Raw genomic sequence first — 23801 nt, forward strand, 5'->3', positions numbered from 1 at the left:
GCCCTGAGCAGGCAGCTGACTGCAAAAAATCGGAACATCGAAGGATAAGTCCCAGAGAGGAGCTGCCCCCATCTCATATTTGTGCTGCCCTGAGAGTCCAAAAACGGCCCTACAAACTGACATTAGGAACCTGGACTGGTGAGTTTTTTTTCCCAGGGAAAAGAGCCGATGTTTGCGCTCCGACTCCTGTGGCCCTGAGCCGGCAGCTGACTGCAAAATATCGGAACATCGAAGGATAAGTCCCAGACAGGAGCTGCCCTCACCTCGTACTTGTGCTGCCCTGAGAGTCCAAATAGAGCTCTACAAACAGACATCAGGAACCTGGACTGGTGAGTTTTCTTTCCCAGGGAAAAGAGCCGATGTTTACGCTCCGAGTCCTGTGGCCCTGAGCCGGCAGCTGACTGCAAAAAATCCGAATATCGAAGGATAAGTCCCAGACAGGAGCTGCCCCCATATCATATTTGTGCTGCCCTGAGAGTCCAAAAACGGCCCTACAAACTGGCATCAGGAACCTGGACTGGTGAGTTTTTTTTTCCCAGGGAAAAGAGCCGATGTTTGCGCTCCGAGTCCTGTGGCCCTGAGCCGGCAGCTGACCGCAAAAAATCCGAACATCGGAGGATAAGTCCCAGACAGGAGCTGCCCCCACCTCATACTTGTGCTGCCCTGAGAGTCCCAGGGGAGCCCTCCAAACTGACATCAGGAACCTGGACTGGTGAGTTTTCTTTCCCAGGGAAAAGAGCCGATGTTTGCGCTCCGCGTCAAGTGGCCCTGAGCTGGCAGCTGACAGCAAAAAATCGGAACATCGAAGGATAAGTCCCAGACAGGAGCTGCCCCCACCTCGTACTTGTGCTGCCCTGACAGTCCCAGGGGAGCCCTACAAACTGACATCAGGAACCTGGATGGTGAGTATTCTTTCCCAGGGAAAAGAGCCGATGTTTGCGCTCCGAGTCCTGTGGCCCGGAGCCGGCAGCTGAGTGCAAAAAATCCGAACATCGAAGGATAAGTCCCAGACAGGAGCTGCCCCCACCTCATACTTGTGCTGCCCTGAGAGTCCCAGGGGAGCCCTACAAACTGACATCAGGAACCTGGACTGGTGAGTTTTCTTTCCCAGGGAAAAGAGCCGATGTTTGCGCTCCGAGTCTTGTGGCCCTGAGTCGGCAGCTGACTGCAAAAAATCCGAACATCGAAGGATAAGTCCCAGACAGGAGCTGCCCCCACCTCATACTTGTGCTGCCCTGAGAGTTCCAGGGGAGCCCTCCAAACTGACATCAGGAACCTGGACTGGTGAGTTTTCTTTCCCAGGGAAAAGAGCCAATGTTTGCGCTCCAAGTCCTGTGGCCCTGAGCCGGCAGCTGACCGCACAAATTCCGAACATCGAAGGATAAGTCCCAGAAAGGAGCTGGCCCCACCTCATCCTTGTGCTGCCCTGACAGTCCCAGGGGAGCCCTGCAAACTGACATCAGGAACCTGGACTGGTGAGTTTTCTTTCCCAGGGAAAAGAGCCGATGTTTGCGCTCCGAGTCCTGTGGCCCTGAGCAGGCAGCTGACTCCAAAAAATCGGAACATCGAAGGATAAGTCCCAGACAGGAGCTGCCCCCATCTCATATTTGTGCTGCCCTGAGAGTCCAAAAACGGCCCTACAAACTGACATTAGGAACCTGGACTGGTGAGTTTTTTTTCCCAGGGAAAAGAGCCGATGTTTGCGCTCCGACTCCTGTGGCCCTGATCCGGCAGCTGACCGCAAAAAATCCGAACATCGGAGGATAAGTCCCAGACAGGAGCTGCCCCCACCTCATACTTGTGCTGCCCTGACAGTCCCAGGGGAGCCCTCCAAACTGACATCAGGAACCTGGACTGGTGAGTTTTCTTTCCCAGGGAAAAGAGCCGATGTTTGCGCTCCGCGTCAAGTGGCCCTGAGCCGGCAGCTGACAGCACAAAATCGGAACATCGAAGGATAAGTCCCAGACAGGAGCTGCCCCCACCTCGTACTTGTGCTGCCCTGAGAGTCCAAAAAGAGCTCTACAAACTGACATCAGGAACCTGGATGGTGAGTATTCTTTCCCAGGGAAAAGAGCCGATGTTTGCGCTCCGAGTCCTGTGGCCCTGAGCCGGCAGCTGAGTGCAAAAAATCCGAACATCGAAGGATAAGTCCCAGACAGGAGCTGCCCCCACCTCATACTTGTGCTGCCCTGAGAGTCCCAGGGGAGCCCTAGAAACTGACATCAGGAACCTGGATGGTGAGTTTTCTTTCCCAGGGAAAAGAGCCGATGTTTGCGCTCCGAGTCCTGTGGTCCTGAGCGGGCAGCTGACTGCAAAAAATCGGAACATCGAAGGATAAGTCCCAGACAGGAGCTGCCCCCACCTCATACTTGTGCTGCCCTGAGAGTCCCAGGGGAGCCCTCCAAACTGACATCAGGAACCTGGACTGGTGAGTTTTCTTTCCCAGGGAAAAGAGCCGATGTTTGAGCTCCGAGTCTTGTGGCCCTGAGCCGGCAGCTGACTGCAAAATATCGGAACATCGAAGGATAAGTCCCAGAAAGGTGCTGCCCCCACCTCATACTTGTGCTGCCCTGAGAGTCCAAAAAGAGCTCTACAAACTGACATCAGGAACCTGGACTGGTGAGTTTTCTTTCCCAGGGAAAAGAGCCAATGTTTGCGCTCCAAGTCCTGTGGCCCTGAGCCGGCAGCTGACCGCACAAATTCCGAACATCGAAGGATAAGTCCCAGAAAGGAGCTGGCCCCACCTCATACTTTTGCTGCCCTGACAGTCCCAGGGGAGCCCTACCAACTGACATCAGGAACCTGGACTGGTGAGTTTTCTTTCCCAGGGAAAAGAGCCGATGTTTGCGCTCCGAGTCCTGTGGCCCTGAGCAGGCAGCTGATTGCAAAAACTCCGAACATCGAAGGATAAGTCCCAGACAGGAGCTGCCCCCACCTCATACTTGTGCTGCCCTGACAGTCCCAGGGGAGCTCTACAAACTGACATCAGGAACCTGGACTGGTGAGTTTTCTTTCCCAGGGAAAAGAGCCGATGTTTGCGCCCTGAGTCCTGTGGCCGTGAGCCGGCAGCTGACCGCACAAATTCCGAATATCGAATGATAAGTCCCAGACAGGAGCTGCCCCCACCTCATACTTGTGCTGGCCTGAGAGTCCAAAAAGAGCTCTACAAACTGACATCAGGAACCTGGATGGTGAGTTTACTTTCCCAGGGAAAAGAGCCGATGTTTGTGCTCCGACTCCTGTGGCCCTGAGCGGGCAGCTGAGTGCAAAAAATCCGAACATCGAAGGATAAGTCCCAGACAGGAGCTGCCCCCACCTCATACTTGTGCTGCCCTGAGAGTCCCAGGGGAGCCCTCCAAACTGACATCAGGAACCTGGACTGGTGAGTTTTCTTTCCCAGGGAAAAGAGCCGATGTTTGCGCTCCGAGTCCTGTGGCCCTGAGCCGGCAGCTGATTGCAAAAAATCCGAACATCGAAGGATAAGTCCCAGAAAGGAGCTGCCCCCACCTCATACTTGTGCTGCCCTGACAGTCCCAGGGGAGCCCTACAAACTGACATCAGGAACCTGGACTGGTGAGTTTTCTTTCCCAGGGAAAAGAGCCGATGTTTGCGCTCCGCGTCAAGTGGCCCTGAGCCGGCAGCTGACAGCAAAAAATCGGAACATAGAAGGATAAGTCCCAGACAGGAGCTGCCCCCACCTCGTACTTGTGCTGCCCTGAGAGTCCAAAAAGAGCTCTACAAACTGACATCAGGAACCTGGATGGTGAGTATTCTTTCCCAGGGAAAAGAGCCGATGTTTGCGCTCCGAGTCCTGTGGCCCTGAGCGGGCAGCTGAGTGCAAAAAATCCGAACATCGAAGGATAAGTCCCAGACAGGAGCTGCCCCCACCTCATACTTGTGCTGCCCTGACAGTCCCAGGGGAGCCCTACAAACTTACATCAGGAACCTAGACTGGTGAGTTTTCTTTCCCAGGGAAAAGAGCCGATGTTTGCGCTCCGAGTCTTGTGGCCCTGAGTCGGCAGCTGACTGCAAAAAATCCGAACATCGAAGGATAAGTCCCAGACAGGAGCTGCCCCCACCTCATACTTGTGCTGCCCTGAGAGTTCCAGGGGAGCCCTCCAAACTGACATCAGGAACCTGGACTGGTGAGTTTTCTTTCCCAGGGAAAAGAGCCAATGTTTGCGCTCCAAGTCCTGTGGCCCTGAGCCGGCAGCTGACCGCACAAATTCCGAACATCGAAGGATAAGTCCCAGAAAGGAGCTGGCCCCACCTCATACTTGTGCTGCCCTGACAGTCCCAGGGGAGCCCTACAAACTGACATCAGGAACCTGGACTGGTGAGTTTTCTTTCCCAGGTAAAAGAGCCGATGTTTGCGCTCCGAGTCCTGTGGCCCTGAGCAGGCAGCTGAGTGCAAAAAATCGGAACATCGAAGGATAAGTCCCAGACAGGAGCTGCCCCCATCTCATATTTGTGCTGCCCTGAGAGTCCAAAAACGGCCCTACAAACTGACATTAGGAACCTGGACTGGTGAGTTTTTTTTCCCAGGGAAAAGAGCCGATGTTTGCGCTCCGAGTCCTGTGGCCCTGATCCGGCAGCTGACCGCAAAAAATCCGAACATCGGAGGATAAGTCCCAGACAGGAGCTGCCCCCACCTCATACTTGTGCTGCCCTGACAGTCCCAGGGGAGCCCTACAAACTGACATCAGGAACCTGGACTGGTGAGTTTTCTTTCCCAGGGAAAAGAGCCGATGTTTGCGCTCCGAGTCCTATGGCCCGGAGCCGGCAGCTGACTGCAAAAAATCGGAACATCGAAGGATAAGTCCCAGACAGGAGCTGCCCCCACCTCGTACTTGTGCTGCCCTGAGAGTCCAAATAGAGCTCTACAAACTGACATCAGGAACCTGGACTGGTGAGTTTTCTTTCCCAGGGAAAAGAGCCGATGTTTACGCTCCGAGTCCTGTGGCCCTGAGCCGGCAGCTGACTGCAAAAAATCCGAATATCGAAGGATAAGTCCCAGACAGGAGCTGCCCCCATATCATATTTGTGCTGCCCTGAGAGTCCAAAAACTGCCCTACAAACTGGCATCAGGAACCTGGACTGGTGAGTTTTTTTTCCCAGGGAAAAGAGCCGATGTTTGCGCTCCGAGTCCTGTGGCCCTGAGCCGGCAGCTGACCGCAAAAAATCCGAACATCGGAGGATAAGTCCCAGACAGGAGCTGCCCCCACCTCATACTTGTGCTGCCCTGACAGTCCCAGGGGAGCCCTCCAAACTGACATCAGGAACCTGGACTGGTGAGTTTTCTTTCCCAGGGAAAAGAGCCGATGTTTGCGCTCCGCGTCAAGTGGCCCTGAGCTGGCAGCTGACAGCAAAAAATCGGAACATCGAAGGATAAGTCCCAGACAGGAGCTGCCCCCACCTCGTACTTGTGCTGCCCTGACAGTCCCAGGGGAGCCCTACAAACTGACATCAGGAACCTGGATGGTGAGTATTCTTTCCCAGGGAAAAGAGCCGATGTTTGCGCTCCGAGTCCTGTGGCCCGGAGCCGGCAGCTGAGTGCAAAAAATCCGAACATCGAAGGATAAGTCCCAGACAGGAGCTGCCCCCACCTCATACTTGTGCTGCCCTGAGAGTCCCAGGGGAGCCCTACAAACTGACATCAGGAACCTGGACTGGTGAGTTTTCTTTCCCAGGGAAAAGAGCCGATGTTTGCGCTCCGAGTCTTGTGGCCCTGAGTCGGCAGCTGACTGCAAAAAATCCGAACATCGAAGGATAAGTCCCAGACAGGAGCTGCCCCCACCTCATACTTGTGCTGCCCTGAGAGTCCAAAAAGAGCTCTACAAACTGACATCAGGAACCTGGACTGGTGAGTTTTCTTTCCCAGGGAAAAGAGCCAATGTTTGCGCTCCAAGTCCTGTGGCCCTGAGCCGGCAGCTGACCGCACAAATTCCGAACATCGAAGGATAAGTCCCAGAAAGGAGCTGGCCCCACCTCATCCTTGTGCTGCCCTGACAGTCCCAGGGGAGCCCTGCAAACTGACATCAGGAACCTGGACTGGTGAGTTTTCTTTCCCAGGGAAAAGAGCCGATGTTTGCGCTCCGAGTCCTGTGGCCCTGAGCAGGCAGCTGACTCCAAAAAATCGGAACATCGAAGGATAAGTCCCAGACAGGAGCTGCCCCCATCTCATATTTGTGCTGCCCTGAGAGTCCAAAAACGGTCCTACAAACTGACATTAGGAACCTGGACTGGTGAGTTTTTTTTCCCAGGGAAAAGAGCCGATGTTTGCGCTCCGACTCCTGTGGCCCTGATCCGGCAGCTGACCGCAAAAAATCCGAACATCGGAGGATAAGTCCCAGACAGGAGCTGCCCCCACCTCATACTTGTGCTGCCCTGACAGTCCCAGGGGAGCCCTCCAAACTGACATCAGGAACCTGGACTGGTGAGTTTTCTTTCCCAGGGAAAAGAGCCGATGTTTGCGCTCCGCGTCAAGTGGCCCTGAGCCGGCAGCTGACAGCACAAAATCGGAACATCGAAGGATAAGTCCCAGACAGGAGCTGCCCCCACCTCGTACTTGTGCTGCCCTGAGAGTCCAAAAAGAGCTCTACAAACTGACATCAGGAACCTGGATGGTGAGTATTCTTTCCCAGGGAAAAGAGCCGATGTTTGCGCTCCGAGTCCTGTGGCCCTGAGCCGGCAGCTGAGTGCAAAAAATCCGAACATCGAAGGATAAGTCCCAGACAGGAGCTGCCCCCACCTCATACTTGTGCTGCCCTGAGAGTCCCAGGGGAGCCCTAGAAACTGACATCAGGAACCTGGATGGTGAGTTTTCTTTCCCAGGGAAAAGAGCCGATGTTTGCGCTCCGAGTCCTGTGGTCCTGAGCGGGCAGCTGACTGCAAAAAATCGGAACATCGAAGGATAAGTCCCAGACAGGAGCTGCCCCCACCTCATACTTGTGCTGCCCTGAGAGTCCCAGGGGAGCCCTCCAAACTGACATCAGGAACCTGGACTGGTGAGTTTTCTTTCCCAGGGAAAAGAGCCGATGTTTGAGCTCCGAGTCTTGTGGCCCTGAGCCGGCAGCTGACTGCAAAATATCGGAACATCGAAGGATAAGTCCCAGAAAGGTGCTGCCCCCACCTCATACTTGTGCTGCCCTGAGAGTCCAAAAAGAGCTCTACAAACTGACATCAGGAACCTGGACTGGTGAGTTTTCTTTCCCAGGGAAAAGAGCCAATGTTTGCGCTCCAAGTCCTGTGGCCCTGAGCCGGCAGCTGACCGCACAAATTCCGAACATCGAAGGATAAGTCCCAGAAAGGAGCTGGCCCCACCTCATACTTTTGCTGCCCTGACAGTCCCAGGGGAGCCCTACCAACTGACATCAGGAACCTGGACTGGTGAGTTTTCTTTCCCAGGGAAAAGAGCCGATGTTTGCGCTCCGAGTCCTGTGGCCCTGAGCAGGCAGCTGATTGCAAAAACTCCGAACATCGAAGGATAAGTCCCAGACAGGAGCTGCCCCCACCTCATACTTGTGCTGCCCTGACAGTCCCAGGGGAGCTCTACAAACTGACATCAGGAACCTGGACTGGTGAGTTTTCTTTCCCAGGGAAAAGAGCCGATGTTTGCGCCCTGAGTCCTGTGGCCGTGAGCCGGCAGCTGACCGCACAAATTCCGAATATCGAATGATAAGTCCCAGACAGGAGCTGCCCCCACCTCATACTTGTGCTGCCCTGAGAGTCCAAAAAGAGCTCTACAAACTGACATCAGGAACCTGGATGGTGAGTTTACTTTCCCAGGGAAAAGAGCCGATGTTTGTGCTCCGACTCCTGTGGCCCTGAGCGGGCAGCTGAGTGCAAAAAATCCGAACATCGAAGGATAAGTCCCAGACAGGAGCTGCCCCCACCTCATACTTGTGCTGCCCTGACAGTCCCAGGGGAGCTCTACAAACTGACATCAGGAACCTGGACTGGTGAGTTTTCTTTCCCAGGGAAAAGAGCCGATGTTTGCGCCCTGAGTCCTGTGGCCGTGAGCCGGCAGCTGACCGCACAAATTCCGAATATCGAATGATAAGTCCCAGACAGGAGCTGCCCCCACCTCATACTTGTGCTGCCCTGAGAGTCCAAAAAGAGCTCTACAAACTGACATCAGGAACCTGGATGGTGAGTTTACTTTCCCAGGGAAAAGAGCCGATGTTTGTGCTCCGACTCCTGTGGCCCTGAGCGGGCAGCTGAGTGCAAAAAATCCGAACATCGAAGGATAAGTCCCAGACAGGAGCTGCCCCCACCTCATACTTGTGCTGCCCTGAGAGTCCCAGGGGAGCCCTCCAAACTGACATCAGGAACCTGGACTGGTGAGTTTTCTTTCCCAGGGAAAAGAGCCGATGTTTGCGCTCCGAGTCCTGTGGCCCTGAGCCGGCAGCTGATTGCAAAAAATCCGAACATCGAAGGATAAGTCCCAGAAAGGAGCTGCCCCCACCTCATACTTGTGCTGCCCTGACAGTCCCAGGGGAGCCCTACAAACTGACATCAGGAACCTGGACTGGTGAGTTTTCTTTCCCAGGGAAAAGAGCCGATGTTTGCGCTCCGCGTCAAGTGGCCCTGAGCCGGCAGCTGACAGCAAAAAATCGGAACATAGAAGGATAAGTCCCAGACAGGAGCTGCCCCCACCTCGTACTTGTGCTGCCCTGAGAGTCCAAAAAGAGCTCTACAAACTGACATCAGGAACCTGGATGGTGAGTATTCTTTCCCAGGGAAAAGAGCCGATGTTTGCGCTCCGAGTCCTGTGGCCCTGAGCGGGCAGCTGAGTGCAAAAAATCCGAACATCGAAGGATAAGTCCCAGACAGGAGCTGCCCCGACCTCATACTTGTGCTGCCCTGACAGTCCCAGGGGAGCCCTACAAACTTACATCAGGAACCTAGACTGGTGAGTTTTCTTTCCCAGGGAAAAGAGCCGATGTTTGCGCTCCGAGTCTTGTGGCCCTGAGTCGGCAGCTGACTGCAAAAAATCCGAACATCGAAGGATAAGTCCCAGACAGGAGCTGCCCCCACCTCATACTTGTGCTGCCCTGAGAGTTCCAGGGGAGCCCTCCAAACTGACATCAGGAACCTGGACTGGTGAGTTTTCTTTCCCAGGGAAAAGAGCCAATGTTTGCGCTCCAAGTCCTGTGGCCCTGAGCCGGCAGCTGACCGCACAAATTCCGAACATCGAAGGATAAGTCCCAGAAAGGAGCTGGCCCCACCTCATACTTGTGCTGCCCTGACAGTCCCAGGGGAGCCCTACAAACTGACATCAGGAACCTGGACTGGTGAGTTTTCTTTCCCAGGTAAAAGAGCCGATGTTTGCGCTCCGAGTCCTGTGGCCCTGAGCAGGCAGCTGAGTGCAAAAAATCGGAACATCGAAGGATAAGTCCCAGACAGGAGCTGCCCCCATCTCATATTTGTGCTGCCCTGAGAGTCCAAAAACGGCCCTACAAACTGACATTAGGAACCTGGACTGGTGAGTTTTTTTTCCCAGGGAAAAGAGCCGATGTTTGCGCTCCGAGTCCTGTGGCCCTGATCCGGCAGCTGACCGCAAAAAATCCGAACATCGGAGGATAAGACCCAGACAGGAGCTGCCCCCACCTCATACTTGTGCTGCCCTGACAGTCCCAGGGGAGCCCTACAAACTGACATCAGGAACCTGGACTGGTGAGTTTTCTTTCCCAGGGAAAAGAGCCGATGTTTGCGCTCCGAGTCCTATGGCCCGGAGCCGGCAGCTGACTGCAAAAAATCGGAACATCGAAGGATAAGTCCCAGACAGGAGCTGCCCCCACCTCGTACTTGTGCTGCCCTGAGAGTCCAAATAGAGCTCTACAAACTGACATCAGGAACCTGGACTGGTGAGTTTTCTTTCCCAGGGAAAAGAGCCGATGTTTACGCTCCGAGTCCTGTGGCCCTGAGCCGGCAGCTGACTGCAAAAAATCCGAATATCGAAGGATAAGTCCCAGACAGGAGCTGCCCCCATATCATATTTGTGCTGCCCTGAGAGTCCAAAAACTGCCCTACAAACTGGCATCAGGAACCTGGACTGGTGAGTTTTTTTTCCCAGGGAAAAGAGCCGATGTTTGCGCTCCGAGTCCTGTGGCCCTGAGCCGGCAGCTGACCGCAAAAAATCCGAACATCGGAGGATAAGTCCCAGACAGGAGCTGCCCCCACCTCATACTTGTGCTGCCCTGACAGTCCCAGGGGAGCCCTCCAAACTGACATCAGGAACCTGGACTGGTGAGTTTTCTTTCCCAGGGAAAAGAGCCGATGTTTGCGCTCCGCGTCAAGTGGCCCTGAGCCGGCAGCTGACAGCAAAAAATCGGAACATCGAAGGATAAGTCCCAGACAGGAGCTGCCCCCACCTCGTACTTGTGCTGCCCTGAGAGTCCAAAAAGAGCTCTACAAACTGACATCAGGAACCTGGATGGTGAGTATTCTTTCCCAGGGAAAAGAGCCGATGTTTGCGCTCCGTGTCCTGTGGCCCGGAGCCGGCAGCTGAGTGCAAAAAATCCGAACATCGAAGGATAAGTCCCAGACAGGAGCTGCCCCCACCTCATACTTGTGCTGCCCTGAGAGTCCCAGGGGAGCCCTACAAACTGACATCAGGAACCTGGACTGGTGAGTTTTCTTTCCCAGGGAAAAGAGCCGATGTTTGCGCTCCGAGTCTTGTGGCCCTGAGTCGGCAGCTGACTGCAAAAAATCGGAACATCGAAGGATAAGTCCCAGACAGGAGCTGCCCCCACCTCATACTTGTGCTGCCCTGAGAGTTCCAGGGGAGCCCTCCAAATTGACATCAGGAACCTGGACTGGTGAGTTTTCTTTCCCAGGGAAAAGAGCCAATGTTTGCACTCCAAGTCCTGTGGCCCTGAGCCGGCAGCTGACCGCACAAATTCCGAACATCGAAGGATAAGTCCCAGAAAGGAGCTGGCCCCACCTCATCCTTGTGCTGCCCTGACAGTCCCAGGGGAGCCCTACAAACTGACATCAGGAACCTGGACTGGTGAGTTTTCTTTCCCAGGTAAAAGAGCCGATGTTTGCGCTCCGAGTCCTGTGGCCCTGAGCAGGCAGCTGACTGCAAAAAATCGGAACATCGAAGGATAAGTCCCAGACAGGAGCTGCCCCCATCTCATATTTGTGCTGCCCTGAGAGTCCAAAAACGGCCCTACAAACTGACATTAGGAACCTGGACTGGTGAGTTTTTTTTCCCAGGGAAAAGAGCCGATGTTTGCGCTCCGACTCCTGTGGCCCTGATCCGGCAGCTGACCGCAAAAAATCCGAACATCGGAGGATAAGTCCCAGACAGGAGCTGCCCCCACCTCATACTTGTGCTGCCCTGACAGTCCCAGGGGAGCCCTCCAAACTGACATCAGGAACCTGGACTGGTGAGTTTTCTTTCCCAGGGAAAAGAGCCGATGTTTGCGCTCCGCGTCAAGTGGCCCTGAGCCGGCAGCTGACAGCACAAAATCGGAACATCGAAGGATAAGTCCCAGACAGGAGCTGCCCCCACCTCGTACTTGTGCTGCCCTGAGAGTCCAAAAAGAGCTCTACAAACTGACATCAGGAACCTGGATGGTGAGTATTCTTTCCCAGGGAAAAGAGCCGATGTTTGCGCTCCGAGTCCTGTGGCCCTGAGCCGGCAGCTGAGTGAAAAAATCCGAACATCGAAGGATAAGTCCCAGACAGGAGCTGCCCCCACCTCATACTTGTGCTGCCCTGAGAGTCCCAGGGGAGCCCTACAAACTGACATCAGGAACCTGGATGGTGAGTTTTCTTTCCCAGGGAAAAGAGCCGATGTTTGCGCTCCGAGTCTTGTGGCCCTGAGTCGGCAGCTGACTGCAAAAAATCCGAACATCGAAGGATAAGTCCCAGACAGGAGCTGCCCCCACCTCATACTTTTGCTGCCCTGACAGTCCCAGGGGAGCCCTCCAAACTGACATCAGGAACCTGGACTGGTGAGTTTTCTTTCCCAGGGAAAAGAGCCGATGTTTGCGCTCCGAGTCCTGTGGCCCTGAGCCGGCAGCTGACTGCATAAAATCGGAACATCGAAGGATAAGTCCCAGACAGGAGCTGCCCCCACCTCATACCTGTGCTGCCCTGAGAGTTCAAAAAGAGCTCTACAAACTGACATCAGGAACCTGGACTGGTGAGTTTTCTTTCCCAGGGATAAGAGCCAATGTTTGCGCTCCGAGTCCTGTGGCCCTGAGCGGGCAGCTGAGTGCAAAAAATCCGAACATCGAAGGATAAGTCCCAGACAGGAGCTGCCCCCACCTCATAATTGAGCTGCCCTGAGAGTCCCAGGGGAGCCCAACAAACTGACATCAGGAACCTGGACTTGTGAGTTTTCTTTCCCAGGGAAAAGAGCCGATGTTTGCGCTCCGAGTCCTGTGGCCCTGAGCCGGCAGCTGACTGCAAAAAATCGGAACATCGAAGGATAAGTCCCAGACAGGAGCTGCCCCAGACTCATACTTGTGCTGCCCTGACAGTCCCAGGGGAGCCCTACAAACTGACATCAGGAACCTGGACTGGTGAGTTTTTTTTCCCAGGGAAAAGAGCCGATGTTTGCGTTCCGCGTCCTGTGGCCCTGAGCCGGCAGCTGACTGCAAAAAATCCGAACATCGAAGGATAAGTCCCAGACAGGAGCTGCCCCCACCTCATACTTGTGCTGCCCTGAGAGTAGTACCAGGGGAGCCCTACAAACTGACATCAGGAACCTGGACTGGTGAGTATTCTTTCCCAGGGAAAAGAGCCGATGTTTGCGCCCCGAGTCCTGTGGCCGTGAGCCGGCAGCTGACCGCACAAATTCCGAATATCGAAGGATAAGTCCCAGAAAGGAGCTGCCCCCACCTCATACTTGTGCTGCCCTGAGAGTCCCAGGGGAGCCCTCCAAACTGACATCAGGAACCTGGATGGTGAGTTTTCTTTCCCAGGGAAAAGAGCCGATGTTTGCGCTCCGACTCCTGTGGCCCTGAGCGGGCAGCAGAGTGCAAAAAATCCGAACATCGAAGGATAAGTCCCAGACAGGAGCTGCCCCCACCTCATACTTGTGCTGCCCTGAGAGTCCCAGGGGAGCCCTACAAACTGACATCAGGAACCTGGACTGGTGAGTTTTCTTTCCCAGGGAAAAGAGCCGATGTTTGCGCTCCGAGTCCTGTGGCCCTGAGTCGGCAGCTGACTGCAAAAAATCCGAACATCGAAGGATAAGTCCCAGACAGGAGCTGCCCCCACCTCATACTTGTGCTGCCCTGACAGTCCCAGGGGAGCCCTACAAACTGACATCAGGAACCTGGACTGGTGAGTTTTCTTTCCCAGGGAAAAGAGCCGATGTTTGCGCTCCGCGTCCCGTGGCCCTGAGCCGGCAGCTGACTGCAAAAAATCCGAACATCGAAGGATAAGTCCCAGACAGGAGCTGCCCCCACCTCGTACTTGTGCTGCCCTGAGAGTCCAAAAAGAGCTCTACAAACTGACATCAGGAACCTGGACTGGTGAGTTTTCTTTCCCAGGGAAAAGAGCCGATGTTTGCGCTCCGAGTCCTGTGGCCCTGAGCCGGCAGCTGACTGCAAAAAATCGGAACATCGAAGGATAAGTCCCAGACAGGAGCTGCCCCCACCTCATACTTGTGCTGCCCTGAGAGTCCAAAAAGAGCTCTACAAACTGACATCAGGAATCTGGACTGGTGAGTTTTCTTTCCCAGGAAAAAGAGCCAATGTTTGCGCTCCAAGTCCTGTGGCCCTGAGCCGGCAGCTGACCGCACAAATTCCGAACATCGAAGGATAAGTCCCAGAAAGGAGCTGGCCCCACCTCATACTTGTGCTGCCCTGAGAGTCCCAGGGGAGCCCTACAAACTGACATCAGGAACCTGGACTGGTGAGTTTTCTTTCCCAGGGAAAAGAGCCGATGTTTGCGCTCCGAGTCCTGTGGCCCTGAGCAGGCAGCAGACTGCAAAAAATCGGAACATCGAAGGATAAGTCCCAGACAGGAGCTGCCCCCATCTCATATTTGTGCTGCCCTGAGAGTCCAAAAACGGCCCTACAAACTGACATCAGGAACCTGGACTGGTGAGTTTTTTTTCCCAGGGAAAAGAGCCGATGTTTGCGCTCCGACTCCTGTGGCCCTGAGCCGGCAGCTGACCTCAAAAAATCCGAACATCGGAGGATAAGTCCCAGACAGGAGCTGCCCCCACCTCATACTTGTGCTGCCCTGACAGTCCCAGGGGAGCCCTACAATCTGACATCAGGAACCTGGACTGGTGAGTTTTCTTTCCCAGGGAAAAGAGCCGATGTTTGCGCTCCGAGTCCTGTGGCCGTGAGCCGGCAGCTGACTGCATAAAATCGGAACATCGAAGGATAAGTCCCAGACAGGAGCTGCCCCCACCTCATACCTGTGCTGCCCTGAGAGTTCAAAAAGAGCTCTACAAACTGACATCAGGAACCTGGACTGGTGAGTTTTCTTTCCCAGGGATAAGAGCCAATGTTTGCGCTCCGAGTCCTGTGGCCCTGAGCGGGCAGCTGAGTGCAAAAAATCCGAACATCGAAGGATAAGTCCCAGACAGGAGCTGCCCCCACCTCATACTTGTGCTGCCCTGAGAGTTCCAGGGGAGCCCTCCAAACTGACATCAGGAACCTGGACTGGTGAGTTTTCTTTCCCAGGGAAAAGAGCCAATGTTTGCGCTCCAAGTCCTGTGGCCCTGAGCCGGCAGCTGACCGCACAAATTCCGAACATCGAAGGATAAGTCCCAGAAAGGAGCTGGCCCCACCTCATCCTTGTGCTGCCCTGACAGTCCCAGGGGAGCCCTACAAACTGACATCAGGAACCTGGACTGGTGAGTTTTCTTTCCCAGGGAAAAGAGCCGATGTTTGCGCTCCGACTCCTGTGGCCCTGAGCAGGCAGCTGACTCCAAAAAATCGGAACATCGAAGGATAAGTCCCAGACAGGAGCTGCCCCCATCTCATATTTGTGCTGCCCTGAGAGTCCAAAAACGGCCCTACAAACTGACATTAGGAACCTGGACTGGTGAGTTTTTTTTCCCAGGGAAAAGAGCCGATGTTTGCGCTCCGACTCCTGTGGCCCTGATCCGGCAGCTGACCGCAAAAAATCCGAACATCGGAGGATAAGTCCCAGACAGGAGCTGCCCCCACCTCATACTTGTGCTGCCCTGACAGTCCCAGGGGAGCTCTACAAACTGACATCAGGAACCTGGACTGGTGAGTTTTCTTTCCCAGGGAAAAGAGCCGATGTTTGCGCTCCGCGTCAAGTGGCCCTGAGCCGGCAGCTGACAGCACAAAATCGGAACATCGAAGGATAAGTCCCAGACAGGAGCTGCCCCCACCTCGTACTTGTGCTGCCCTGAGAGTCCAAAAAGAGCTCTACAAACTGACATCAGGAACCTGGATGGTGAGTATTCTTTCCCAGGGAAAAGAGCCGATGTTTGCGCTCCGAGTCCTGTGGCCCTGAGCCGGCAGCTGACCGCAAAAAATCCGAACATCGGAGGATAAGTCCCAGACAGGAGCTGCCCCCACCTCATACTTGTGCTGCCCTGAGAGTCCCAGGGGAGCCCTACAAACTGACATCAGGAACCTGGACTGGTGAGTTTTCTTTCCCAGGGAAAAGAGCCGATGTTTGCGCTCTGAGTCTTGTGGCCCTGAGTCGGCAGCTGACTGCAAAAAATCCGAACATCGAAGGATAAGTCCCAGACAGGAGCTGCCCCCACCTCATACTTGTGCTGCCCTGAGAGTTCCAGGGGAGCCCTCCAAACTGACATCAGGAACCTGGACTGGTGAGTTTTCTTTCCCAGGGAAAAGAGCCAATGTTTGCGCTCCAAGTCCTGTGGCCCTGAGCCGGCAGCTGACCGCACAAATTCCGAACATCGAAGGATAAGTCCCAGAAAGGAGCTGCCCCCATCTCGTATTTGTGCTGCCCTGAGAGTCCAAAAACGGCCCTACAAACTGACATTAGGAACCTGGACTGGTGAGTTTTTTTTCCCAGGGAAAAGAGCCGATGTTTGCGCTGTGACTCCTGTGGCCCTGATCCGGCAGCTGACTGCATAAAATTGAAACATCGGAGGATAAGTCCCAGACAGGAGCTGCCCCCACCTCATACTTGTGCTGCCCTGACAGTCCCAGGGGAGCCCTCCAAACTGACATCAGGAACCTGGACTGGTGAGTTTTCTTTCCCAGGGAAAAGAGCCGATGTTTGCGCTCCGTGTCCTGTGGCCCTGAGCCGGCAGCTGACTGCAAAAAATCGGAACATCGAAGGATAAGTTCCAGACAGGAGCTGCCCCCACCTCGTACTTGTGCTGCCCTGAGAGTCCAAATAGAGCTCTTCAAACTGACATCAGGAACCTGGACTGGTGAGTTTTCTTTCCCAGGGAAAAGAGCCGATGTTTGCGCTCCGAGTCCTGTGGCCCTGAGCCGGCAGCTGACTGCAAAAAATCCGAACATCGAAGGATAAGTCCCAGACAGGAGCTGCCCCCACCTCATACTTGTGCTGCCCTGACAGTCCCAGGGGAGCCCTACAAACTGACATCAGGAACCTGGACTGGTGAGTTTTCTTTCCCAGGGAAAAGAGCCGATGTTTGCGCTCCGAGTCCTGTGGCCCTGAGCCGGCAGCTGACTGCAAAAAATCCGAACATCGAAGGATAAGTCCCAGACAGGAGCTGCCCCCACCTCATACTTGTGCTGCCCTGACAGTCCCAGGGGAGCCCTACAAACTGACATCAGGAACCTGGACTGGTGAGTTTTTTTTCCCAGGGAAAAGAGCCGATGTTTGCGTTCCGAGTCCTGTGGCCCTGAGCCGGCAGCTGACCGCAAAAAATCCGAACATCGAAGGATAAGTCCCAGACAGGAGCTGCCCCCACCTCATACTTGTGCTGCCCTGAGAGTCCAAAAAGAGCTCTACAAACTGATATCAGGAATCTGGACTGGTGAGTTTTCTTTCCCAGGGAAAAGAGCCAATGTTTGCGCTCCAAGTCCTGTGGCCCTGAGCCGGCAGCTGACTGCAAAAAATCCGAACATCGAAGGATAAGTCCCAGAAAGGAGCTGGCCCCACCTCATACTTGTGCTGCCCTGAGAGTCCCAGGGGAGCCCTACAAACTGACATCAGGAACCTGGACTGGTGAGTTTTCTTTCCCAGGGAAAAGAGCCGATGTTTGCGCTCCGAGTCCTGTGGCCCTGAGCAGGCAGCTGACTGCAAAAAATCGGAACATCGAAGGATAAGTCCCAGACAGGAGCTGCCCCCATCTCATATTTGTGCTGCCCTGAGAGTCCAAAAACGGCCCTACAAACTGACATCAGGAACCTGGACTGGTGAGTTTTTTTTCCCAGGGAAAAGAGCCGATGTTTGCGCTCCGAATCCTGTGGCCCTGAGCCGGCAGCTGACCGCAAAAAATCCGAACATCGGAGGATAAGTCCCAGACAGGAGCTGCCCCCACCTCATACTTGTGCTGCCCTGACAGTCCCAGGGGAGCCCTCCAAACTGACATCAGGAACCTGGACTGGTGAGTTTTCTTTCCCAGGGAAAAGAGCCGATGTTTGCGCTCCGAGTCCTGTGGCCCTGAGCCGGCAGCTGACTGCAAAAAATCGGAACATCGAAGGATAAGTTCCAGACAGGAGCTGCCCCCACCTCATACTTGTGCTGCCCTGACAGTCCCAGGGGAGCCCTACAAACTGACATCAGGAACCTGGACTGGTGAGTTTTTTTTCCCAGGGAAAAGAGCCGATGTTTGCGTTCCGAGTCCTGTGGCCCTGAGCCGGCAGCTGACCGCAAAAAATCCGAACATCGAAGGATAAGTCCCAGACAGGAGCTGCCCCCACCTCATACTTGTGCTTCCCTGAGAGTACCAGGGGAGCCCTACAAACTGACATCAGGAACCTGGACTGGTGAGTTTTCTTTCCCAGGGAAAAGAGCCGATGTTTGCGCTCCGAGTCCTGTGGCCCTGAGCCGGCAGCTGACCGCAAAAAATCGGAACATCGAAGGATAAGTCCCAGACAGGAGCTGCCCCCATTTCATATTTGTGCTGCCCTGAGAGTCCAAAAACGGCCCTACAAACTGACATTAGGAACCTGGACTGGTGAGGTTTTTTTCCCAGGGAAAAGAGCCGATGTTTGCGCTCCGAGTCCTGTGGCCCTGATCCGGCAGCTGACCGCAAAAAATCCGAACATCGGAGGATAAGTCCCAGACAGGAGCTGCCCCCACCTCATACTTGTGCTGCCCTGACAGTCCCAGGGGAGCCCTACAAACTGACATCAGGAACCTGGACTGGTGAGTTTTCTTTCCCAGGGAAAAGAGCCGATGTTTGCGCTCCGAGTCCTGTGGCCCGGAGCCGGCAGCTGACTGCAAAAAATCGGAACATCGAAGGATAAGTCCCAGACAGGAGCTGCCCCCACCTCGTACCTGTGCTGCCCTGAGAGTCCAAATAGAGCTCTACAAACTGACATCAGGAACCTGGACTGGTGAGTTTTCTTTCCCAGGGAAAAGAGCCGATGTTTGCGCTCCGAGTCCTGTGGCCCTGAGCCGGCAGCTGACTGCAAAAAATCCGAATATCGAAGGATAAGTCCCAGACAGGAGCTGCCCCCATATCATATTTGTGCTGCCCTGAGAGTCCAAAAACGGCCCTACAAACTGGCATCAGGAACCTGGACTGGTGAGTTTTTTTTCCCAGGGAAAAGAGCCGATGTTTGCGCTCCGAATCCTGTGGCCCTGAGCCGGCAGCTGACCGCAAAAAATCCGAACATCGAAGGATAAGTCCCAGACAGGAGCTGCCCCCACCTCGTACTTGTGCTGCCCTGAGAGTCCAAAAAGAGCTCTACAAACTGACATCAGGAACCTGGATGGTGAGTATTCTTTCCCAGGGAAAAGAGCCGATGTTTGCGCTCCGAGTCCTGTGGCCCGGAGCCGGCAGCTGAGTGCAAAAAATCGGAACATCGAAGGATAAGTCCCAGAAAGGAGCTGCCCCCACCTCATACTTGTGCTGCCCTGAGAGTCCCAGGGGAGCCCTACAAACTGACATCAGGAACCTGGACTGGTGAGTTTTCTTTCCCAGGGAAAAGAGCCGATGTTTGCGCTCCGAGTCTTGTGGCCCTGAGTCGGCAGCTGACTGCAAAAAATCCGAACATCGAAGGATAAGTCCCAGACAGGAGCTGCCCCCACCTCATACTTGTGCTGCCCTGAGAGTTCCAGGGGAGCCCTCCAAACTGACATCAGGAACCTGGACTGGTGAGTTTTCTTTCCCAGGGAAAAGAGCCAATGTTTGCGCTCCAAGTCCTGTGGCCCTGAGCCGGCAGCTGACCGCACAAATTCCGAACATCGAAGGATAAGTCCCAGAAAGGAGCTGGCCCCACCTCATCCTTGTGCTGCCCTGACAGTCCCAGGGGAGCCCTCCAAACTGACATCAGGAACCTGGACTGGTGAGTTTTCTTTCCCAGGGAAAAGAGCCGATGTTTGCGCTCCGAGTCCTGTGGCCCTGAGCAGGCAGCTGACTCCAAAAAATCGGAACATCGAAGGATAAGTCCCAGACAGGAGCTGCCCCCATCTCATATTTGTGCTGCCCTGAGAGTCCAAAAACGGCCCTACAAACTGACATTAGGAACCTGGACTGGTGAGTTTTTTTTCCCAGGGAAAAGAGCCGATGTTTCCGCTCCGACTCCTGTGGCCCTGATCCGGCAGCTGACCGCAAAAAATCCGAACATCGGAGGATAAGTCCCAGACAGGAGCTGCCCCCACCTCATACTTGTGCTGCCCTGACAGTCCCAGGGGAGCCCTACAAACTGACATCAGGAACCTGGACTGGTGAGTTTTCTTTCCCAGGGAAAAGAGCCGATGTTTGCGCTCCGCGTCAAGTGGCCCTGAGCCGGCAGCTGACAGCACAAAATCGGAACATCGAAGGATAAGTCCCAGACAGGAGCTGCCCCCACCTCGTACTTGTGCTGCCCTGAGAGTCCAAAAAGAGCTCTACAAACTGACATCAGGAACCTGGACTGGTGAGTTTTCTTTCCCAGGGAAAAGAGCCGATGTTTGCGCTCCGAGTCCTGTGGCCCTGAGCCGGCAGCTGAGTGCAAAAAATCCGAACATCGAAGGATAAGTCCCAGACAGGAGCTGCCCCCACCTCATACTTGTGCTGCCCTGAGAGTCCCAGGGGAGCCCTACAAACTGACATCAGGAACCTGGACTGGTGAGTTTTCTTTCCCAGGGAAAAGAGCCGATGTTTGCGCTCCGAGTCTTGTGGCCCTGAGTCGGCAGCTGACTGCAAAAAATCCGAATATCGAAGGATAAGTCCCAGACAGGAGCTGCCCCCACCTCATACTTGTGCTGCCCTGAGAGTTCCAGGGGAGCCCTCCAAACTGACATCAGGAACCTGGACTGGTGAGTTTTCTTTCCCAGGGAAAAGAGCCAATGTTTGCGCTCCAAGTCCTGTGGCCCTGAGCCGGCAGCTGACCGCACAAATTCCGAACATCGAAGGATAAGTCCCAGAAAGGAGCTGCCCCCATCTCGTATTTGTGCTGCCCTGAGAGTCCAAAAACGGCCCTACAAACTGACATTAGGAACCTGGACTGGTGAGTTTTCTTTCCCAGGGATAAGAGCCAATGTTTGCGCTCCGAGTCCTGTGGCCCTGAGCGGGCAGCTGAGTGCAAAAAATCCGAACATCGAAGGATAAGTCCCAGACAGGAGCTGCCCCCACCTCATACTTGAGCTGCCCTGACAGTCCCAGGGGAGCCCAACAAACTGACATCAGGAACCTGGACTGGTGAGTTTTCTTTCCCAGGGAAAAGAGCCGATGTTTGCGCTCCGAGTCCTGTGGCCCTGAGCCGGCAGCTGACTGCAAAAAATCCGAACATCGAAGGATAAGTCCCAGACAGGAGCTGCCCCCACCTCATACTTGTGCTGCCCTGACAGTCCCAGGGGAGCCCTACAAACTGACATCAGGAACCTGGACTGGTGAGTTTTCTTTCCCAGGGAAAAGAGCCGATGTTTGCGCTCCGAGTCCTGTGGCCCTGAGCCGGCAGCTGACTGCAAAAAATCCGAACATCGAAGGATAAGTCCCAGACAGGAGCTGCCCCCACCTCATACTTGTGCTGCCCTGACAGTCCCAGGGGAGCCCTACAAACTGACATCAGGAACCTGGACTGGTGAGTTTTTTTTCCCAGGGAAAAGAGCCGATGTTTGCGTTCCGAGTCCTGTGGCCCTGAGCCGGCAGCTGACCGCAAAAAATCCGAACATCGAAGGATAAGTCCCAGACAGGAGCTGCCCCCACCTCATACTTGTGCTGCCCTGAGAGTCCAAAAAGAGCTCTACAAACTGATATCAGGAATCTGGACTGGTGAGTTTTCTTTCCCAGGGAAAAGAGCCAATGTTTGCGCTCCAAGTCCTGTGGCCCTGAGCCGGCAGCTGACTGCAAAAAATCCGAACATCGAAGGATAAGTCCCAGAAAGGAGCTGGCCCCACCTCATACTTGTGCTGCCCTGAGAGTCCCAGGGGAGCCCTACAAACTGACATCAGGAACCTGGACTGGTGAGTTTTCTTTCCCAGGGAAAAGAGCCGATGTTTGCGCTCCGAGTCCTGTGGCCCTGAGCAGGCAGCTGACTGCAAAAAATCGGAACATCGAAGGATAAGTCCCAGACAGGAGCTGCCCCCATCTCATATTTGTGCTGCCCTGAGAGTCCAAAAACGGCCCTACAAACTGACATCAGGAACCTGGACTGGTGAGTTTTTTTTCCCAGGGAAAAGAGCCGATGTTTGCGCTCCGAATCCTGTGGCCCTGAGCCGGCAGCTGACCGCAAAAAATCCGAACATCGGAGGATAAGTCCCAGACAGGAGCTGCCCCCACCTCATACTTGTGCTGCCCTGACAGTCCCAGGGGAGCCCTCCAAACTGACATCAGGAACCTGGACTGGTGAGTTTTCTTTCCCAGGGAAAAGAGCCGATGTTTGCGCTCCGAGTCCTGTGGCCCTGAGCCGGCAGCTGACTGCAAAAAATCGGAACATCGAAGGATAAGTTCCAGACAGGAGCTGCCCCCACCTCATACTTGTGCTGCCCTGACAGTCCCAGGGGAGCCCTACAAACTGACATCAGGAACCTGGACTGGTGAGTTTTCTTTCCCAGGGAAAAGAGCCGATGTTTGCGCTCCGAGTCCTGTGGCCCGGAGCCGGCAGCTGACTGCAAAAAATCGGAACATCGAAGGATAAGTCCCAGACAGGAGCTGCCCCCACCTCGTACCTGTGCTGCCCTGAGAGTCCAAATAGAGCTCTACAAACTGACATCAGGAACCTGGACTGGTGAGTTTTCTTTCCCAGGGAAAAGAGCCGATGTTTGCGCTCCGAGTCCTGTGGCCCTGAGCCGGCAGCTGACTGCAAAAAATCCGAATATCGAAGGATAAGTCCCAGACAGGAGCTGCCCCCATATCATATTTGTGCTGCCCTGAGAGTCCAAAAACGGCCCTACAAACTGGCATCAGGAACCTGGACTGGTGAGTTTTTTTTCCCAGGGAAAAGAGCCGATGTTTGCGCTCCGAGTCCTGTGGCCCTGAGCCGGCAGCTGACCGCAAAAAATCCGAACATCGAAGGATAAGTCCCAGACAGGAGCTGCCCCCACCTCGTACTTGTGCTGCCCTGAGAGTCCAAAAAGAGCTCTACAAACTGACATCAGGAACCTGGATGGTGAGTATTCTTTCCCAGGGAAAAGAGCCGATGTTTGCGCTCCGAGTCCTGTGGCCCGGAGCCGGCAGCTGAGTGCAAAAAATCCGAACATCGAAGGATAAGTCCCAGAAAGGAGCTGCCCCCACCTCATACTTGTGCTGCCCTGAGAGTCCCAGGGGAGCCCTACAAACTGACATCAGGAACCTGGACTGGTGAGTTTTCTTTCCCAGGGAAAAGAGCCGATGTTTGCGCTCCGAGTCTTGTGGCCCTGAGTCGGCAGCTGACTGCAAAAAATCCGAACATCGAAGGATAAGTCCCAGACAGGAGCTGCCCCCACCTCATACTTGTGCTGCCCTGAGAGTTCCAGGGGAGCCCTCCAAACTGACATCAGGAACCTGGACTGGTGAGTTTTCTTTCCCAGGGAAAAGAGCCAATGTTTGCGCTCCAAGTCCTGTGGCCCTGAGCCGGCAGCTGACCGCACAAATTCCGAACATCGAAGGATAAGTCCCAGAAAGGAGCTGGCCCCACCTCATCCTTGTGCTGCCCTGACAGTCCCAGGGGAGCCCTCCAAACTGACATCAGGAACCTGGACTGGTGAGTTTTCTTTCCCAGGGAAAAGAGCCGATGTTTGCGCTCCGAGTCCTGTGGCCCTGAGCAGGCAGCTGACTCCAAAAAATCGGAACATCGAAGGATAAGTCCCAGACAGGAGCTGCCCCCATCTCTTATTTGTGCTGCCCTGAGAGTCCAAAAACGGCCCTACAAACTGACATTAGGAACCTGGACTGGTGAGTTTTTTTTCCCAGGGAAAAGAGCCGATGTTTCCGCTCCGACTCCTGTGGCCCTGATCCGGCAGCTGACCGCAAAAAATCCGAACATCGGAGGATAAGTCCCAGACAGGAGCTGCCCCCACCTCATACTTGTGCTGCCCTGACAGTCCCAGGGGAGCCCTACAAACTGACATCAGGAACCTGGACTGGTGAGTTTTCTTTCCCAGGGAAAAGAGCCGATGTTTGCGCTCCGCGTCAAGTGGCCCTGAGCCGGCAGCTGACAGCACAAAATCGGAACATCGAAGGATAAGTCCCAGACAGGAGCTGCCCCCACCTCGTACTTGTGCTGCCCTGAGAGTCCAAAAAGAGCTCTACAAACTGACATCAGGAACCT

This window comes from Taeniopygia guttata, chromosome 8, assembly GCF_048771995.1.
Source record: "Taeniopygia guttata chromosome 8, bTaeGut7.mat, whole genome shotgun sequence".
NCBI classification, from domain to species: domain Eukaryota; kingdom Metazoa; phylum Chordata; class Aves; order Passeriformes; family Estrildidae; genus Taeniopygia; species Taeniopygia guttata.